Genomic DNA, 20,408 nt, shown 5'->3' with positions numbered 1-20,408 from the left:
GAAGAAATTATCAGAAGGGGGAAAAAAGTACAAGGAATTTAGAGAGTGTCAAAGTAGAATAAAAACAAGTAGAGATGTGAATCGGAACTGGAACCGGTTCGGATTCCGGTTCCGATTCACATGTGGGTTTTTTTCCATCGGGCCCGATCGTGGTTTTGTTTATCAGCTGCGCCCAAGCCGATAAACAAAAAACCCACCCCGACCCTTTAAAACTGGATGGCCGACTCCACCTTTAAAAATGGCGCGGGCCATCCAGTGCTCCTACCATGTGACAGGGGCCGGCCAATGGCACGGATACCCTGTCACATGGTAAGGGCAAAGGGCCATCGGCGCCAATTTGATTAGTGGCAGCCGACGGCCCGGGAGCAGGAGATCGCTCCCGGGACCCCCACTGGACCACCAGGTACATGTAAAATGTTTTTTGGGGGGTCGGGAGGGTAGGGGAAGCAAATTGATTAGTTTTAAAGGGTCGGGGTGGATTTAGGGGTTATTTTTGTGTGCCGTTTTTCCCACCCTCCCCCAAAATGATAAGAGAACCCCCGATCAATATCGTGGGGTTTTCCTATCATTTCGGGGGAGCCCCCGATTTCTGACGATTTTGAAAATATCGACAATATTTTCAATTGTCCGAAGCCTGATTCACATCTCTAAAAACAAGTGGCATAAAGTAGCCTAAGGCTCTATAAAGAGGCAAATAGATACCAGGCTTACAGCATCAGCAGGAGTTCTCCAAAGTACCATGAGAAGAGCAAAGAAGCAGCAAGAGGAAAAATATCATCCCAAGGTGGAAAAAAAAACGATCCCAGCAATAGTGACATGAACACTTCATGGCATTAGGAGAGGCAAAGTGGCACCAAAAATGGCATCAGCACCCTAAGGCACCCTGAAGGGGGAACAAAGCAGAAAACATGGCAGGAAACATCTCAAGGTACAGATAAAGAGAACAAGAATAATATAAAGTGGTATTAAGATTTCAAAAGGATAGGAGAAGTGTACAGTAGTACCCAGTGTTGGCAAAAAGACCTCAAAGTGTAAGAGCTGCAATATGCCTGGAAAGTACAGAGGCAGAAAGAAGTTAAGAACTACAAGGTATAAATTCTGTACATGGCACCAAGACTGAGTGGCACTAGGATCTGAAGGTGAGGGTGAGGGACATAGCATTAAAGCAGAGTGGCATGGGAGATGAAAGTCATTCTTTTCAAGCATGCAGACAACCAGAGAGGGGGATGCCATTCCTGTCAAAGTGTGGATGCACCTGGCCGATTACCCAGTCCAGTAGCATATGTTTATATCTGTATCATATGAGATTTGTGCAATGTACTTTCAACCTGATGTACTCTCTACCTAGCTGCTATCAAGCTAGGTCAAGCGTACATTGTACAAATCTCATCTTTGTGTTACTTTTGTCAGTCCAAATCATATCAAATCTTCACTGTTGTGTACTGTGCTGCTCGTACCTCTGCATGTGCATGTAAAACTGTCCTCAAAATTAGACCACCATCAATATCTCACCCTAAGATACTAGTTGTCCCTCCTACAATGGTATAATTTGCTTATATGACAGCCTTAAAAAAAAGTCTCTCTCCCTCTCTCTCTCTCTCCCTCTCTCTCTCTCTCTGTGGAAAACCTGTTTGGGCACTTGTCATGATGAAAATAAACATAGGTGTGATAAATGTAATGCACATTGCAGTAAAATATCTATGCAATGCAGTAAAATAGCACACATTGCAGTATCTTGAAAATTACCCTAACTATGCCCTCTTTTTTTATCACAGACACTATTCTTGTGAAATTTATAGCAAAATGATAAATCTAGGTCTAAACATTTTGAAATAAATTTTAAAAACAATATTGTACCAATCTGGAGAACTCTAGGTCTTAATAATAAAAATTGCCTTCACCTCATCTGTGTGCTAGTCAAGAAAAATCATAATTTTACAATGAAAAAACAGCTCATCTCTTTTTCAAAAAACAGTTTCATAATCCATGCTTTATCAATTTCTAACATCAGATTAACTATTAATGTAGTCATGCTAACTTCCCTGACACCAGAATCTCCCAAAAATGCCATTACATTTATATTATCCTGAGGAGTAGATGGCAATATCTCCTCATTCATTGCTCCAGATTTCACCTTTTTAGTCAAAGGCAGGTAAAAAGCGCATAAAATAGGTGATACAGATTCAAAAGCAACATTTAGAATCTCTATCAGATATTTCTTGAACATTCATTGGGAAAAATCGTATCGACCTTAAGAAAATTAATCAAATGCAAACTGTTATCCTTGGAAATATTCTCCATATTTTACAATCCAATGAATTAAGGTTTTATTATTCATAGAGCTACCACATTAGCTTGGAGTTGCTCAGTCTTTTGCTCAATCTTTTCCACTCACTTAATTCATTTAGCCACAGTTTATTTTTTTTGTTCCCCAGTTCTCTTATTCAGACCTTGAAGATTCAAATCAACCTGCAGTTTGACTAGACAAATTTTTCCACAGTCCCTCAATAACTAGCCAAATCTCTCCCAGTGGAAAAAACTGTAGTCTAGACAGTGTAAACTTGCTGCAACCATGTCCTATCAAGACTTAGACTGGCCTCCTGGATTCCCTCATGTGCAAGTGCTGGCATCAAGGCATCATAGTGGATATTACTTTAAAATCGTCGGCTCAGTGTGCTGCAGCAGTCAGAAAAGCAAACAGAATGCTAGAAATTATTAGGAAGGAAATGGTTAATAAAATGGAAAATGTCATAATGCCTTTGTATTGCTCCATGGTGAGACTGCACCTTGAATACTGTGTACAATTCTGGTCATCACATCTCAAAAAAGATATTGTTGCGATGGAAAAGGTACAGAGAAGGGCAACCAAAATGATAAAGGGGATGGAACAGCTCCCCTTTGAGGGAAGGCTAAAGAGGTTAGGGCTGTTCAGCTTGGAGAAGAGATGGCTGAGGGGGGATATGATAGAAGTCTTTAAGATCATGAGAGGTCTTGAACGAGTAGATGTGCCGGCGCCATTTTGAATATTGGCAATACGGCCCGAGTGCAGAAGGTCGCTCCCGGACCCCCGCTGGACTTTTGGCAAGCCTTGTGGGGGTCAGGAGGCCCCCCCCAAGCTGGCCAAAAGTCCCTGGGGGTCCAGCGGGGGTCCGGGAGCGATCTCCTGCACTCGTGACGTCGGGTCACAGGAACCAAAATGGTGCCGGTGCTACCTTTGCCCTGTCATATGGTAAGGGCAAAGGGCCATCGGCGCCATTTCTCTTAATGCAGCCGTTGCCAGAGAGCGGGAGATCGCGCCGGGACACCCCCCCCCCACTGGACCCCAGGTAATTTAAAACATTTTGGGGGGGTTCGGGAGGGTGGAGGATTTATTTTAAAGGGTCGGGGTGGGTTTTAGGGTTGTTTTGGTGTGCCGGTTTTCCCGCCCTCCCCTCTCCCCTGATAAAATGATTTTTTAACGTAAAAAACTAAGACGATCAGATTCCCCCCCCAGCCAAAATCGATCGTTAAGACGATTGATCACACGATTCACATCCCTAGTGATAAGTGCTTAGAAAATAACCCCCTTAGCCAGATAAGCTATTCAGCTAACTTACTCTCAGCTCAGAGTGCCCCTGAAATGATTATATGTTACCTGGCCTCATTTTTACTGGATGATGTGCTATCTAATTAAAGGATAGCTAGATAAGTGGCAGAAATATTAAAATATAAGTGTTTAGCTGGATAATTCATGAGTTAACCAGCTAAATGTTGCTGAACATGAAACCCACTATTTGGTAGCTTTAATCTACAGATCAAACATACTAAAAAGGATAATGAATTAATCTGATAAATGTGGAAGTGTACACTTTTCCAGTCTTCAAAAATTTTGAATAACACTAGAGGTAACCCTTCATGGTATGTGCTCTCAAGTTTACATTCTATGGGGCAGATTTTCAAAGACCTACGCGCGTAAATCCAGGAGGATTTACGTGCGTAGGGGGGTTACGCGTGCCCGGCCTATTTTCAAAAGGCCCAGCGGTGCGCGGAAAGCCCCAGGATGCGTGTAAGTCCCGGGGCTTGAGAAAGGGGTGGGGTGTGGGCAGGGCATGGGTGGTCTAAGGCGGGGTGGGGCATAGTCAGCGGCTCCTGGCACAATGGCCATTTGCCGCTGTGTCAGAGATCGTGTTCCGGCAATTGGCCGGCGCGCACAACTTGCGCCTGGAGGCAGGTGCAAAAGGTAAAATAAAGATCGGGGTGGGGGGGGGTTAGAGTAGGGCTGGGGAGGAAAGGTTAGGGGAAAGAGTGAGAAGGTGTGGCTAGGGGGAAGGGAACGGAGGAATCCAGCGTGGCTCAGCACGCACAAGGGGGTGCACAATCGTGCACCCCCTTGTGCGTGCCGACCCCGGATTTTATAGCATGCGCTTGGCAGCGCGCGCATGTTATAAAATTGGGTGTACATTTGTGCACGCTGGGTAGCGCGCACAAATGTTCCACACGCGTGCTTTTTTAAAAATCTACCCCTTGGTTTTTTCATAGATTTTTTTAAGTTGTTATAATTTCTTAATTTGTTTACTGCTGTTCTATGTGGAATAGTGACCCAAAATGACACTTTTCTACAAAGAAGATTAATAAACAAGCTAAGATTATGGGAATAGGAAAAAATGTTGAAAACAGAGTGAAAAAATAGGCAACAGGATGCAAAAAGTGGTGATTAGTGTGGTCCTCTTCCTTAAAGGTAAAGTGAATTATGAAGTATATAATTTATTTATTTATTATGTAATTAATTACAATATTTATATGTTGTATTATCCATTATTCTAAGTGACTCACAGAAACATCCATAAGTAAAACAGCTTAAACAAAAATACAATAAAAAATACATGATTAAATCAAAATGAGAGACTTAAAATAACAATAAATACAAGGAAACAGCAGTCCAAGCAGATCTAAAAAAAACCTTAAGCAATAATACTAACTAGGCTAATGGATTAAATGAAAGCCAGTCTAAAGAGATACAATTTATTTTGTGTGTTCAAATATCTTTATTGAAGAAGTACAAAAGCAATCAATACCTATAAACGACACTTGACCGACGTGCCGCAAATGCGCAGTAGAGACCAGCTCTACCGCGCATGTGCGGGCGAGCACGTCGGCCTCAGGCAGCGTCAGGGAAAACAATGGCGGCGTCGAGTGGCGGTTCGCGGCGGCGGTTCGCAGCGGGCGGTGGCAGCAGCGAGGGAGGGAGGAGAGAGAGAGCGGGAGGGAGGGAGTGAGTTCAGGGAGGGAGAGGGGGGACTGAGTGAGAGGGAGTGAGTGGGACTGAGGGGGAGAGGGAGGGACTGAGTGAGAGGGAGGGAGTGGGACTGAGGGCAGAGGACAGAGGGAGTGGGACTGAGTGAGAGGGAGGGAGAGAGTGAGAGGGAGGGACTGAGTGAGAGTGAGTGGGACTGAGGGGGAGAGGGAGGGAGTGGGACTGAGGGCAGAGGACAGAGGGAGTGGGACTGAGGGGGAGAGGGTGGGAGGGAGAGGGGGGACTGAGTGAGAGGGAGGGAGAGGGGACTGAGTGGGACTAGGGAGGGAGTGGGACTGAGGGCAGAGGACAGAGGGAGTGGGACTGAGTGGGAGGGAGGGAGAGAGTGGGAGGGAGGGGAGGGAGACTGAGTGGGAGGGAGGGACTGAGTGGGAGGAGTGGGTGGGGGGGGGGGGTGGTGAAGAGTGAGGGGAGAGAGAATGAGGGGGAGGTGAGAGACAGAGGGATGTAGCCCGTTTTAACGGGCTTAACGGCTTGTATAACAATAAACCACAACAGAGAAGATATATGACATGCTATCAGGTGCAGACTTCACGGAGAATGAGAAACATATCCAAGCATGGGAGCCCAAACCTTCCAAGATGTCTTCTGACATCCAGCTTGTTCATATGCCTCTACAGAAGAGAAACAGAAGAGAAAAGGATATATGAGAGGTTACAAGGAGAACTTCACAAATATACTTCCATACAGAGGACCAAAACCTGCCCAGATGTTTGCAAAAACATTAAAAGGAGTCCTAGAGTGTCTTTACCAAGCTTACAAGACCAACAAAGTCCAGTCTCCTCTGCAACAAATGTTTGCAGTTTAACTGGAGTCTAGACTGCTCGATGAGATATAAAATAAAGGGACTGAGAGATAGAGGCAGACAAGCATTTATTAATCAACATTCCACAAAAGAAGGACCATTGTGTCTGTAGAGAGCTCACAGTCCCATACCTTTTTAACACCAATACAGTATTTCAGTGGCTGAGAATGTAACCGCTTGATTCTTAGATGCTCAAACAACCTCACATGTATGAGACAATTTGCATTTTTCATCTAGACTTGATAAGTCTATCCAGCACCTCCTGTCTTCTGCCCAGGTCTCCATGTGAAAACCATTTTTCTTCTAGAGCAAATACTTGCTCTGATGACAGCACAAAAAAAAATGGTGCCATAAACTGAAGTCCATATTCAAACACCATTTAAATATATAGTTTACATTTCAATTTATTAGAATGTATTAGCCACCTAACACAATCAAAGCATAAGCAATGCACAAAATAAGTCATCCATAAAATACATGCTACAAAAATGTAACCAATACAAGAATCAGTATCTGCTAATCATGATAAATGAACAGATCAAATACAAAAGAAAAACATAATACTGAGTAGCCCTACAATCATGCCTTATTCAACTGGGGCAGAAAAGATTCCAAAAATAATCAATAATAATCCTTCTTGAAAAGGAAGGCTTTGAAAATAATTCTAAAGGTTTTAAGACACATACACAGATACAATTCTTTGGGGAAGGAGTTCCATAGAATATGAGCTGCTATAGAGAAGGCGGATTCTCATGTTATGAATAGCCAAGCATTTTTGATAGATAGATCATCTAATTGACTTAGTCAATTTAATTTTTGTCTGCATGCTTCTAGTTATACTTTCTCTTTATTCTGTATTTGGTGAGGGTCTGTCTGTGTTCTGCAAGTGTGACTGAGGTGATGTATTCTGCTAGAATATAGTTTCTGTGTCAGGCTCTTAAGCTTGCCTTGCTCTGTTTTCTTAATATTAGGTGTATTGGTGTTTTAGGGCCTGGTGTAATATTTTAGGGTCTGGTGTAATATTTGCAGTGTTGTCTTTTCATAGATAGGGTTGTTATTGTTTGAGTGCTGACAGTTAGTGCTGTTTAAGTATGGGAAGTTTACTATATTGTAATTCAGTTTACTTAAAGCTTTCTGACACCCAACATGCTTTACAATAGTCCGAATTGCATATGGCTGCAGGTGTCTTTTTTTTTTTTGCAAAGTTTTTTGGTTGGTACTACAGCGGTGCATGTAATTAATACACATATTATAAGTGATATTTTTTTACCTTAAAACACTGAATACTCTTTTTCATATAAAATCTGATACTATAAATGCATATGTTTAAATGATTTGTGGGAAGGATGGGGCTAGGAGTGGCGCAAGGCTGAAAGGTTTGCTTATGATACCTAATACTCTTGCAGCAGTCCTGGCTGCACTGGCTCTACAAGAGAAAGCAGGAACTATGCTACTTTGGGTTAGTGGCTCTCCCCAGTTTTGATACTATATCAAAAGTCAGAGGCAATTTTTCATGCCAGTATATCTTTTATTTCCAATTATTTTCAAATTATACAAAAACTCTATCTTAAATATATACAGTCAATTTGTTCATTTAAAAATAATCCAAACATGCTTTATCCCTTATAGCATGCTTTACTCCTCATTAGCTATACTCCACACATACTCATTTCACATTCATACCTCATTCCTCAATCATACCGCACATAAAAATATATAAAGTTTGAAAGTTTGCTTTGTAGCATTACCAATACAATAATTGTTTACATATTTAAACCACATGCACTGATATTTTCATGTTACATTCAAAGTATACAATTGTTTTAACACATCTAGTTCTATTTTTATACTACAACTTTACATCTTATTAATCAACCATTTGTACTACTGAAAGCCTGATAATTTGTCCGTGTTTGTTCCAAATGTATTCGTCCAACGAGAGCCTCGTTTCACCCCAAATCTAGGGCTTCTTCAGGGACATCATAGATTAAAGCCTTTTCGTTTGTGGCTTAGCTCATAAGGTCTAGTACATGTGTTCCTATGAAATCGGTCCACTGCATAACATGTGTTTTATTTCACCTATTTTCCAATACTTACTGTGTCTAACCACACCTCCGACACCTCAAATCAACACTGGATTACTCTGACAATTTTTTAACGGATAATACTGTATAGCTTTCCCAGCCTTTACTGGCATATTTTGAAACTACGGTCATAAGATATCACATGCTGTGTTCAACAGGTTTCTACTGTTAAAATGTAAACTGGAAATGACTCATTACACTTACCAATTAATATCATTTACAAACTATGTTACGACCCTAAAATGGCACCTATGTAAATTAAGATATGTTAGCCTCTATTTATGTGCCTTAATATAAACCGTTGTGATGGTCCCCACCAAACGACGGTATAGAAAAATGTTAAATAAGTAAATAAATAAATAAATTCAATGGGGAGTTGGCAACTGAGTCCCCCCATTAGGTGGTATAAGTCAGCGAGGACAAATTCTTTTTTTTCATCTAGGGATAGTAACCCTTACACATTTTTCCATGGCAGGACATACTCTTCTGATGATCTACTTTTATGATATAGAATGTTCATTCTCTCTAGTAACATCCATCCAATCATTTTTGTCTGTCGCAAAGAGGCAGTTATGGGTGATTTATCCATCCATGTATGTAATATACATTTGCATGCCAGCTGTAATGCCAAATAAGTGAACAGATCTCTTCCCTTCTTGAGATCTAAAATTTCTGCCATATGTCCTAGTATAAGTTTGGTTCTTATCTTGGGAACCATGTAACCAACACAATTTCCCACAAATTGCAATATAACATCCCAAAAAGGGATTCATTTAGAACATGTCAGAAATTTATGAATTAATGCACATTGCCCAAATTAGAGGACATAAAGGTAAAGCAGATAACTTCATATGGTACCAAAGGGAATATATGCGTGATATAAGATATTTTACTTCATTTCTGTCATACTCATAGCTGTATTGTATCTGTGTAGTAGGTGCATACACCTCTTAATCAAGAGCTCTGATACATCCTGCACTAATACTTTGTTCCAATATTTACTTATGAGCAAAGTAGTGGAAGAGGTGAAATGTGGTTTGCAAAAATTATACCTTAATGATATGGATTTCTGTCCCTCACTCAAATCTTGCTCTTTATTGGAGAAAGTACATTCTTTAACCAATTCCAACTGTGACCATTGTAAGGAGTATATATAGTGCCTTGGTTGCAGAAAGGCAAAAACTGTGTGTTTGGCAGATGAATTGGGTAAGAAGAGATGCAAAATCATGAGATGTAGTAGAATTTCCAGCAAGCAGTTGGCAGAGATATCGAATAGCCACAGATTGTCACCTTTGAAAAATATGTGTGCATTCTTGTCCAGGGGGAAAACTCTTATTTCCTCAAAATGGTAGGAACAAGGAAATTTTAGTTAATAAATGCCATTTCCATCTAGTCAAACACCACGCCTGAACCTCTGGCCATATTAAGATATTGGCTCATGTTAATTTATTCACTAATTTTAAATCCCCCGCGTGCGTTAAAAACAGGGATTATGCGTGTGGCTTGGCCTAGTGCGCGTCATACGCATCTTCAAAGGGGCCCGGCCACACACATAACCCCTGTTAAATGCAGAACTGCTGGGCCTCTTGGAAGGGGCAGGCCGGGAGGCGTGTCCTGGGCAGGGAGGAGTGGGTTGGGGGACAGACTGGGATAGTGGCATTGATCGCTGTCCCGGAGTCATGCGCGCCGTCTGGCTGCCAGCGCAAGCAACTTACTTCAGGTTGGGCCCTGAATTAAGTGCAAAGAGAAAAGATAAAAAAAGGAAAAAGGTAGGAATTAGGGGTTGGGAAGGGGAAGGGGAAAGGATGTTAGAGTAGGGGGTAGGGAAATTCCCTCCCAGTCTGTTCCTTAACTGGAGTGGACTGGGAGGGAACAGGGGAAGGCTGCATTGTTTCGCCGTGTGAACATTGCATACCCCCCCCCCCCCCCTACGTGTGCCGCGTGCATATTATATACCTTGGCCTAGACCAAAAGCACCAAAAATTGTAGAATTGTATAAAATTCAGAACTTAGCCAGTCCACACCCACAGCTTTCTTCAATTTTAATTTTTAATTATTATATACACTTCAGTTTCTGTAACCTGGGAGTTGAGAAAATGTACTTGATCCTCTTTTATGTTTGCCCACTAGAAATTACTGAAAAATTTTGTTTGGACAGCAACGTCCTCTGGCTGATTGTTATATATAGATTTTTAAAAAACCTCACCTCTATATTCTGGGTAGAGTGCTGAAGATTCCTAGCTTCATCTTTCATGCTGTTGGTAACTGGCCGCTGTCCTTTTACTTGGACTACATTTTCCAACAATTTGCTGGATTTATTTATGTATTTATAAAGTTGCTATATAAAATGCATCAAGATGTCTGTGCCCTTTGGAATAAAAGTTGGTTTAAGGATGCCCTTATCTGATTTACTGAATTGTTGTGGGTTTCTGATAATGTGATCTGGGGTATACTCTGAGCCGTTTGTAGGGTCCCAGTAAATCGAAGGATTTCAGCACCCCTGCACTTATTTTTCCTAACCACTTAGGCAATAATATGCCCTCTCAGCACTGCCTTACCCACCTCCCACAAAAGGGCTGCGGAAGTATGGGGGTGGATTGATTCAGAGACACATATTCCATTTTTTCCTGCAGGTAAACCCAAAAGTCAGGATCTTCATATAAGTAAGGACTCATCTGCCAGTTAAAAGCCTTCGGTGCTGCTGGGCCCAATTCTAATTTTACTGCCACAGATCTGAGACAATTATAGCTCCTGTTGTAGCCTTAATCCACCTAGTGAAGAGGCCATTTGCAGGAGGTAGTCGAGTCTGGAATAGCTATTTAAGGATTTCAGATTTGCCAGGATGCAAGATGTGCCATGCATCCACCAGCCCGAGTTCATTACACACAAAGGGCCTAATTTTAAATAGCATTTACTCAAGTAAATAACTTTGCTCGAGTAAGTGGGCTTTTGAAAGTTGCTGCAATATATGCCATTGAATTGTCCATAGGATTTACTCAAGTAAATGCTTTTGAAAATTGCTATAATAGTAGTTATATTTACACATGTAAATCTTTTAGAAAATTATCCCCTATGTGTATAGCCCTTTTTCAGCTCCTTTTATATTCATCAGCGGTGGTCTGTGGTCGAAATTTCTATTAGCCACTATGTAGCCTGGGAATTGTAGGAGCTTTGCTATCAAATTTGTAAAAAAGTCATGAGAATAGTCATTGGGGCCATAGACATTATATAGTGCTATTTTGCAGTTAAATAAAGGACCAGCACTATAATAAGCCTGCCATCTTCTTCCTTAAACTGTCACTCCATCTGAAAAGGAAGTTGTTTATCTATTAACATAGTCACACCCCTCTGATGCCTGAAGTAGGAGGAATAAAAGCACTGTCCAACCCATTCCCTTTTTAGCTAAGGATGCTCTGCATCTTTCAAATGGGTTTCTTGTATCAAGAGAATATGTGAGTTCAGTTTTTTGAATAGGATGAATAGTTTCTTCCATTTTATGTCAGAATGGATGCCATCAACTGTGACAATGTTAACTCTCACCATTTTGCTGCCAGAGCAACATAAAACAAATTGCAATCCAACTAGGCAAGCCACAATATGCAATTGTTAGATCTTGCATAAAACTGCCCCCCAAAACCTAGGCGACCACCAAAACCTCTCCCTGAGTTCAGAATGGTCCCATTTACAGTAGTATAAAAAGTTGATTAATATGTGTGCCTTCCCAGAGCTGTTCTTTCTCTCTCTCTGAAATGGGATTTGCATTTTCAAAGGCCCACAGCCACGCGTGTATATCCCAGTACTTGCTGAAGACTGGCTTGATGAAAAAGGGGTGGGCTAGAACAGCGCCATTAGGCACTGGCCCACGCAACCTGCTACTGCTCCGGAGAGCAGATAAACATCAAGACAAACAAAAATTAAGTTAGCCAGCGGGGTTTTGGGGGTCAGGGAGGAGAGGAGAAAAGGAAGGCAGGTCAGCTAAGGAATTTAGAAAGTTTCCTCCCAGTCTGCTCCTTTATTGGAACGGACTGGTAGGGAACTGGGGAAAGGGCCTTTCGCATCGCCATACACATCTTATAAAATGTCCCCCCCCCTCTTATGTTTGTGAGTAGGCACTCGCACCCATGTGCACGCGCCGATATAAATTTGGGCATGCATGTGCACACTGGTAGCGGATTTAATAACATGCTTGCATCAACACACACATGTTATAAAATTGGTGTGTCCTTGTGTGCACGCTAGGAATCATGGATGCCCATGCATGGGTCTTAAAATTTACCTTATAATCTCTTTGCCCAAAATGGTCGATATTGCCCTAAACACTTCTTCAGGGGGTAAATCACAGATCCATTTTTCAAGTTCGAGATATGGTGTTGTCCATATTGAAAATGGACAATAATCACAATGGTCACATAATTCATTTGTATAAAATGGTCACATAATCCATTTGAATAAAAAAATCTGTGATTTAACTCCTGAAGAAGTATTTAGTGGAGCATCGGCCATGTCCAGAAGGAGATTGTGTTTATAAGACTAATTGTCTTCAATTTTTATGAATTTTTGATTTAACTGCACCAAAAAAGAAAAAAAAAATCACAATATTTGATCATTGAAAGACTTTTCCATAAGGTGAACAACTGAATAGTCCGGGTTGCCCATTCATTTGAAGGACACATTATCTGGCTTGCTGACACCTTATTTATGAAAGAAAATTAGTTGGGTTTATGAGATTACAATAGCCCTCTTTTTTTGTTTATGGCTTGCACATTAAAATATAGCATATATGTGCATAAGTAGTCTATACTTGGGTATTCCATATTTTATAAAAGTAAAAAATACATGTGTATATTCACTTTTACATGCACATATATATATATATATATGTGTAAAACAAGGGGCAGTCTAGGGGCATTCTGAAGTAGGGATAACAGTTACATGTGTGCTATTTTAGGAGACACATACGTACATTTTCCAAAATTATTTGTATGTTTTTACACTTGCTAATTATCTGGTATAAGTGATATTAAACATCTTTATTGTGTAGTACTGAAAGGATGGGAGGTCTGGGTGGACTGGGTAAAAGTTCAGGCTAAAAAACCAGGAAGGTCTCAATGACCCAGATAAGGATTGGGCGAAATGATGGAATAATTGGTAAACTGGTTAATTTCTTCAACGCACGCATATTCTAAAATTGGCCTACTTGCACATGTGAATCCTAGTTTACTTTCAAGTGTAAAATATATGCACATATATATTTAAAATAGGTGAGTAAAGTATGTGCATTCAATTCATTGATATATACATGATTTCAATGCATTGCATATATTTGTGTATATATGACACGATAAAACAAACAATCAACTGTGCGATTATGATGTATATAATAATACTAAATACAGAAAGGACATCATAAATAGTAGCTGTTTTTTTTAGATTGTGATACCTCATAGAGTGTGGAGCCTCTCTATGTTTATCAGAGGGTGCTCGCTTCGGAAAAAGTCAAATATCTAACGTTAACCATAATTCACAAGGTTGGTTTAACGCCATAAGACTTTTTTTTGTGTGTATAATCACTGGTATCAACAACATGTCCGTGTTTCGTGAACTTCTTCAGGGGTATATTCACGTGTGTTTTTAGAAGTCTGTCCCATCACACAACGCTTTGAGCGTGATCACAGCTTTCAGGGAAGCAGGATCCTGCAGGATATACCCCTGAAGAAGTCCACGAAACACGGACGTGTCGGGTTCATGCCGGTGTTTGAAAAGCTGTCACCTCTTCACGCCAAGCACATAATGATAAGTGATCTGTCATATCCATCTTAATTTTCACAAAAATGTAAAAAACTTGCAAAGCACCTTAAAAAAACCCCGATTGTTGATACCAGTGATTATACACACAAAAAAAAGTCTTACCTCTATGAGGTATCACAACCTAAAAAAAACAGCTACTATTTATGATGTCCTTTCTGTATTTAGTATATTTGTGTATAAGCATATGTATGCGTATATGCTGTGTGTTAGAAACATATTTTATAAAACATGCACATATTTTTAATATGCAATTATTCATAGACAATATGAATTCTTAGGGGTAGATTTTTAAAAATTACAATCGCGTATCCATGTGTGCACACTACCCGGCGCACTCACATTGATGCGCAATTTTATACATACGCACGCCAGTGCAAGTATGTTATAAAATTGGGGTCAGTGCACACAAGGGGGGGTCAAATTTGGCTACTTTCGCTTGGCGATGCACAGGGCCCTCCCCAGTTCCCTCCCAGTCCGCTCCAATTGAGGAGCAGTCTGGGAGGGAACTTTCCTACCCCCTACCCTAATCTCCCTTCCCCTTCCCCTCTCCTCCCTCTCTCTAAAACCCTTTTTTTTTGCTTTTACCTTTTATTTTCCAAGTTTCTTCAGGGCCTGACCTGAAGTAACTTGCACATGCCGGCAGCCGCCTGACATGCGAGGCTCCGAAACAGTAAGGAATGGTGCTGTCCCAGCCTGCCCCACTCTGGCCCCTGGCCCTCCCCTCCCCACCCCCCAGGACTACCCCTTCACAGAGGCCTAGCTCTTGTTAGTGTAACGGGAGTTACGTGCGTGGCTGGGCCTCTTCTAAAATGCGCGCAACATGCACAAGGCCTGACCGCGTGTGTAACCCCTATTTTTTACACGCGGGGGGTGGGGGGTGTTTAATATCCAGCCATTAGAGAATAGTAAGAGGGTAAATAATTACTGAGTTTTACATTTTACTATGTCTCATCATCTTTCTGTATAGGAATTGTTCTTGAAATAGTACGTTTTTCAGAGGACAAACTCTCTTTATTGTCAAAAATATTTCATATTTCCAAGGCCAAGGTAATAGGTGATGCCTAAGAAGTAGGCCTGAATTTTTGAGAGAAGAGTTGTATTTCTGATTTCTTAGAGGCCTTCTTTGATAACATACCTGAAAGAGCCATTTTGTTAGTATCTTTTTGTGCAGAAAGTGATAAATATTTTTCATTTCAGAAATATTTTTCGAAGAAGAATTTCTTATTTTGTGGTAAAAAGCTGCATATTTTCCCAGATGTATCATGTATTACACAACTTCCAAGGAAATAATTTTCACAAATGAAGCAAAGAGTAATTGCCCTAGGGATATCTTTCTCAAATTTCCTTTTAAGTGTGTTGTTATTATATATCAGAAAAATAAGCTTACGTTCACAGATCCAATGCATTTGGAAACCTCTTTACATGATAAAACAGTATAAGTTATGTATATCCATGATAAAACAGTTTAAGTTATATTTATCCAGAAAAGTCTTAGCTGAAATGAGTGGATCTTATATAGATTAATATAGAAACATTTTGAACAGTTAGGCAATTGTCTTTTTTTGTTGTTGTTGTTTTTCCTTTTTCATTTTAGCTTCCTCCTTTAATAATGGGGACATGTACTTGAGTTGCTATAGTTTATATTATTCTTATTTCATTAGTGTTATTGTGCATTAGTCAAGTAATCGTGAAAGCTATATCATTTCATGATGTGTGTGTATTTTAAAATAATATAGCAAATATACATGCAGATAAATACACGCGTATATGCTGACTCTCACAGTTGTTTGAAAGTTATCCTCCCTGTCCTCATCCCTTGCATCTCTCTAGGAAATGTATCTACTAAATGACCTATGTCACATGAATATTTATGCTTAACAGCTCAGTTATATTAAAATAGAGTTGACACATATCACATAAGGCAACACAATTTGTGTTAACCCACATGTAACAGAAAAACTATACCTTCTCTAGATTTAGTTAAGATGTTGTATTAGCCTGTTGGAGCTAACACATTGCCTGATATGAGCTGTCCACTCACTTCCTGAAAATAGTTACTTTGTAGCCACTCTCTCCTGGCATACAATCATGACCACCCTAATACCCAATCTTCATCTCCTTCCCTACAGGTCCCCATACTGAAGCCTACTCATATGAAACACAATGATATTCAATTAGGGTTGGAGATCCTCCCTCTTTCCCTTCTGATACCAAGATTCAAAATGGCAGCAGTTGGCTTTACATCACATTTTTTCCTGTACGATGATTAACATTCTCATACTATTAGCAATTGCTTTTTTTGAGTTAATATGTTCAGTAATAGCATGACATGCTATCGGGAAATGTTTTACCATGCACAAGCTATAATTTATGAAGGATTTGCCTTCATTTGAAACAAATGGGTAAAATATGATGAAAAAGGGGAATACACAAAAATGTTCATTTTTTTTTCATTTTCAGCAAATGTGGCAAAATATTTTCAAAATAGCTGGTTTACAAGTAATATGTCCTAGTTGAAAACAGTGTACACTATTTGCAGAACCATGAAAAAAAAAATTGCAACAAAACATAAACATAAATAATTCGGAAAAGAAATGAATAAAATGAAAATGAAAATTTTGAGCATGCACACCCGTAAAATGTATTTCATCACATGATTTAACATACATATTAAAGGTTTAGGAACTCGCACCCTTATAATATATGCCCTTATGTCTGTTGATGGAAAGCACAGGAATAACTTTAGGAGACTAAATTAAGACAGCTGGCTAACTATAGATAGCTAGTTAACTAACTATAATCTGATAACTTTACACAACTTTTCAAACACAAACTAGCCCTCTAGTTTGCATTTGAAAGTTCACCTAAAGTTAGCTGGCTATAAAATAACCAACAATTTGGCCACTGTGTGGCTTATATTTCTAAGTACATTATTCTATTGCAGATTCAAAAAGTACAATTCCTAGGCAATTTTGTCTGGTCTGCTTATAAAATGACCTTGTATTTATGACAGACTCCATATATTCTTATAAATTCAGGTATAATCCAATATGGTTCTGCAGCAGTCTTCTTTAGTCCAGAAGAATGGGATCCACTCGGCATCCTTACAGCACTCTTCAGTATTCAGTCCATCAGATTGGGCTCCACGGGGCATCCGTAGTTGATTTCTTTGGCCCTATTGGGATAGTTTCCCTCTCAGTTCATGAGTGATAGTCTTCAATGGGAGGCTTTTTGGTCACAATTATAAGACCAGGTGAGTCTTGAAAAATGCTCTAAAAAAAGTATTATTTTTGTACCAATATAGTATCTGGATTATATTTTAGTTTTAAGGCTGGAGTAGGTACTACTATTACTACTGCATTACAACTTCATAATTCTATAGTGCTACTCGATATAAGCAGCACTATACAAGCAAAACATAAGAGACAGTCCCTGCTTAATAGAGCTTACAATCTAATCAAGACAAACATAAAAAGCAAAAGACATTTGAGGAGTTTCCTACAGTAAATAATGGTTACAATTATTAAGTTAATTAGGCTGAAAGTAGACAATCAGGCTTGAGGTCTTTATATTTTAAGCCAATCAAGCATATGATGAGGTATTCTGATAGAATGATACATACTATTTACCCCTCTAGTCAGAATTGCTAAATACCTGGTAAAAATTATTTCATTGGGATTACCCTACATACAAAATTGAATTACCCAATCAATAATTAAGGGCCTCATTTTCAAAAGTATCGCAGGCCTGCGATACTTTAGAAGATGAGGGGCGGGGAGCCGAAACGGGGGGCGGGCCTGTGCTAGTTGGCAGCGATCGCACCGTCGCGGTGCGATCGCTGCCGGTTTCGCACCCAATAGCGCCACCATAGGAGGTGTAGCTATTGGGAGCGAAATAGGCAGTGAAAAGGCTCTTACCTTTTCACTGTACGCGCCGTCGTCGTGGAGTCAGCCCCAGTGATGCCCCGACTCCTCCTCTTCCAGGGCCGACTCCGCCCCCATTTTGGTATTGCATGTGAAAAGGGACATTTTGCGTGCGAAACGTCCCTTACCGCGTGCGATATGTTTGGAAAATAAGGCCCTAAATTTTGGTGCATGGTCATTTTCTTAGCAAAAACTGTCAAACCTATGGCTTCTTCCAACATTTTTACTTTGACTAGTGGCAATCTTGATACCATCAACTGTGAATTAAAGTCAACATCCAAAAATGGAAACACAGTACAGACATATCCACAATGAAAGGAATTCCAAATTCTAAAGGTAACCACTCAAAATTATGTACCAAATGAAGACAAACATGGGTACCTACTAGGGGTGTGCTTTCGTATTGACCGCATATGTAAAACGCTACGCATATTTTTTTTTTAACTTAAAAAAGTGATGTGACATAAACGATCGGATTTCCCACATATCCAACATAGCTATGTTGGATATGTTGGAAATCGCGATTGTTGAGCCAAAATAAAAATTTAAACCCCCTCACCCTCCTTAATCCCCCCCCCAGACTTACCACAACTCCCTGGTGATCGAGCGAGGGGTGAGGACGCCATTTCTGCAATCCTTGGCGAGAAGCATGTGACGTCGGCGCCACGTCGAGTGACGCGGCGTCACGTGATTCCCGGCGAGTTCGCACCGGAAGGCTCGTTCGGCGCAACAACGCCGGGAATCACGTGACGCCGCGTCACTCCGACGCGGCGTCACGTGATTCCCGGCGAGTTCGCGCCGGAAGGCTCGTTCGGCCCAAAAAGAACTTTTGGCCAGCTTGGGGGGGCCTCCTGACCCCCCCAAGCTGGCCAAAAGTTCTTTTTGGGCCCAACGAGCCTTCCAGCGCGACAACGCCGGGAATCACGTGACGCCGCGTCACTCGACGTGGCGCCGACGTCACATGCTTTTCGCCAAGGATTGCAGAAATGGCGTCCTCACTCCTCGCTCGATCACCAGGGAGTTGTGGTAAGTCTGGGGGGGGGGGGATTAAGGAGGGTGAGGGGGTTTAAATTTTTTTTTTTGCACATATGGACATATACCCAACTCATTTAATTTTTTTTATGTCCATATTGACCGCAAATGGGACCCCCTTTGGACATATTGACATATGGACATAAACTTTTGCTCTGCACATCCCTAGTACCTACAGGCCCAACAAAAAGAAAAGCATCTAAATAATGAATTATATTATCTCAATCTGAAGCTTGCAAAATCACCCAATAGAAAATAGTAGTAGAAGCTTCAAAACAAGTACACACTACAGAACACCTCATAGACATATATTTATCAAAAAAGTACATAGAATTGAAATTAAATTCCAATAAATGAAAAGAGTTTGGGTGAATTGGCAACAATCAAAAATCAATTTCAGTATCAGCTTTGGCCATCAACATACTTGAATCACAATGTCTAAGCAGAGCAATAGCCTGATCCAGTGAGGTATACCAGAAGCCAGGTTAATGATGTCATTAACACATCTGCCCAAAGGATAAGATAAATTATGAATAAGTTCAAAAATGTCTGCCTTCATTTCTGCCACTATACTCAAAGAAGAAATCACAAGATATTCAATTAGAGGAATAGGAAATGAGCCAGTGATTCTCCCCAAAGCCAATTCTTTATTCAATTTCTCCTGAACTATATCCTTCCATATTAAAATGGACTTTGCATTCTGAGGCTTATGTCAAAGCTGAGGACCAGCATAAGATATCTGAAAAACAACATTAAAACCTTCTGTAAGCAATTTAGCATCCACTTGACAATGATACTGATCTAATCACCTAACCAAAGTTTCCACATTATTTGAAGGAGTCTTGCTGAATATCTGAAGATGATAGCGCATGGATTCACTGTCCTCTCCTTGGGTCAACCATGCTAGAATGACAGTTTAATGTAGGGTGAGTGCCTCCTCAGTTTCTGCAAGTGATAAAAAGCAGCATCCAGGTGGCACGCTCTGTTCTACACTGAAATACATGCAGGCATTTCTAACCTCTCTCTTTCCCACTTTTGCAATCCCTGAAAATGCAGGAGGTTGGGAACTACTACTCTGATGGAAAGGACCTGGCTGGGAAGCAATGAGAAAGAGAGACTGCTGCCATGAAAGGAGGAGCCATACATGGGATGGTGAAAGAAGAAACCACTAAAGGATGTACTCTGTTGAAAAGGTGTCTGGGACCAAAGCCTTAATGGAACCATTTCACTCAACCAAACATCCACATCTTTAAACCCCAGACATCATACTTCTCTTTAGCTAAACGTTTTGGAACTGCTCATCATAGTTAAGCTATGCCTAATCTTCCACAGGTTCTATAAAATCAAATTGTCATATTGCAGTACCAGAGAAGATTAGCCTCTCTATTAATTCCAGACAGAATATGAAATATTAAAATCTAATTATCAATAAATGTGGCCATTGTAAACTGAATTCTTTTATG

Source organism: Rhinatrema bivittatum, chromosome 5 (assembly GCF_901001135.1).
Source record: "Rhinatrema bivittatum chromosome 5, aRhiBiv1.1, whole genome shotgun sequence".
Lineage (NCBI taxonomy): Eukaryota > Metazoa > Chordata > Amphibia > Gymnophiona > Rhinatrematidae > Rhinatrema > Rhinatrema bivittatum.
Note: the sequence above shows the minus strand (reverse complement) of the source record.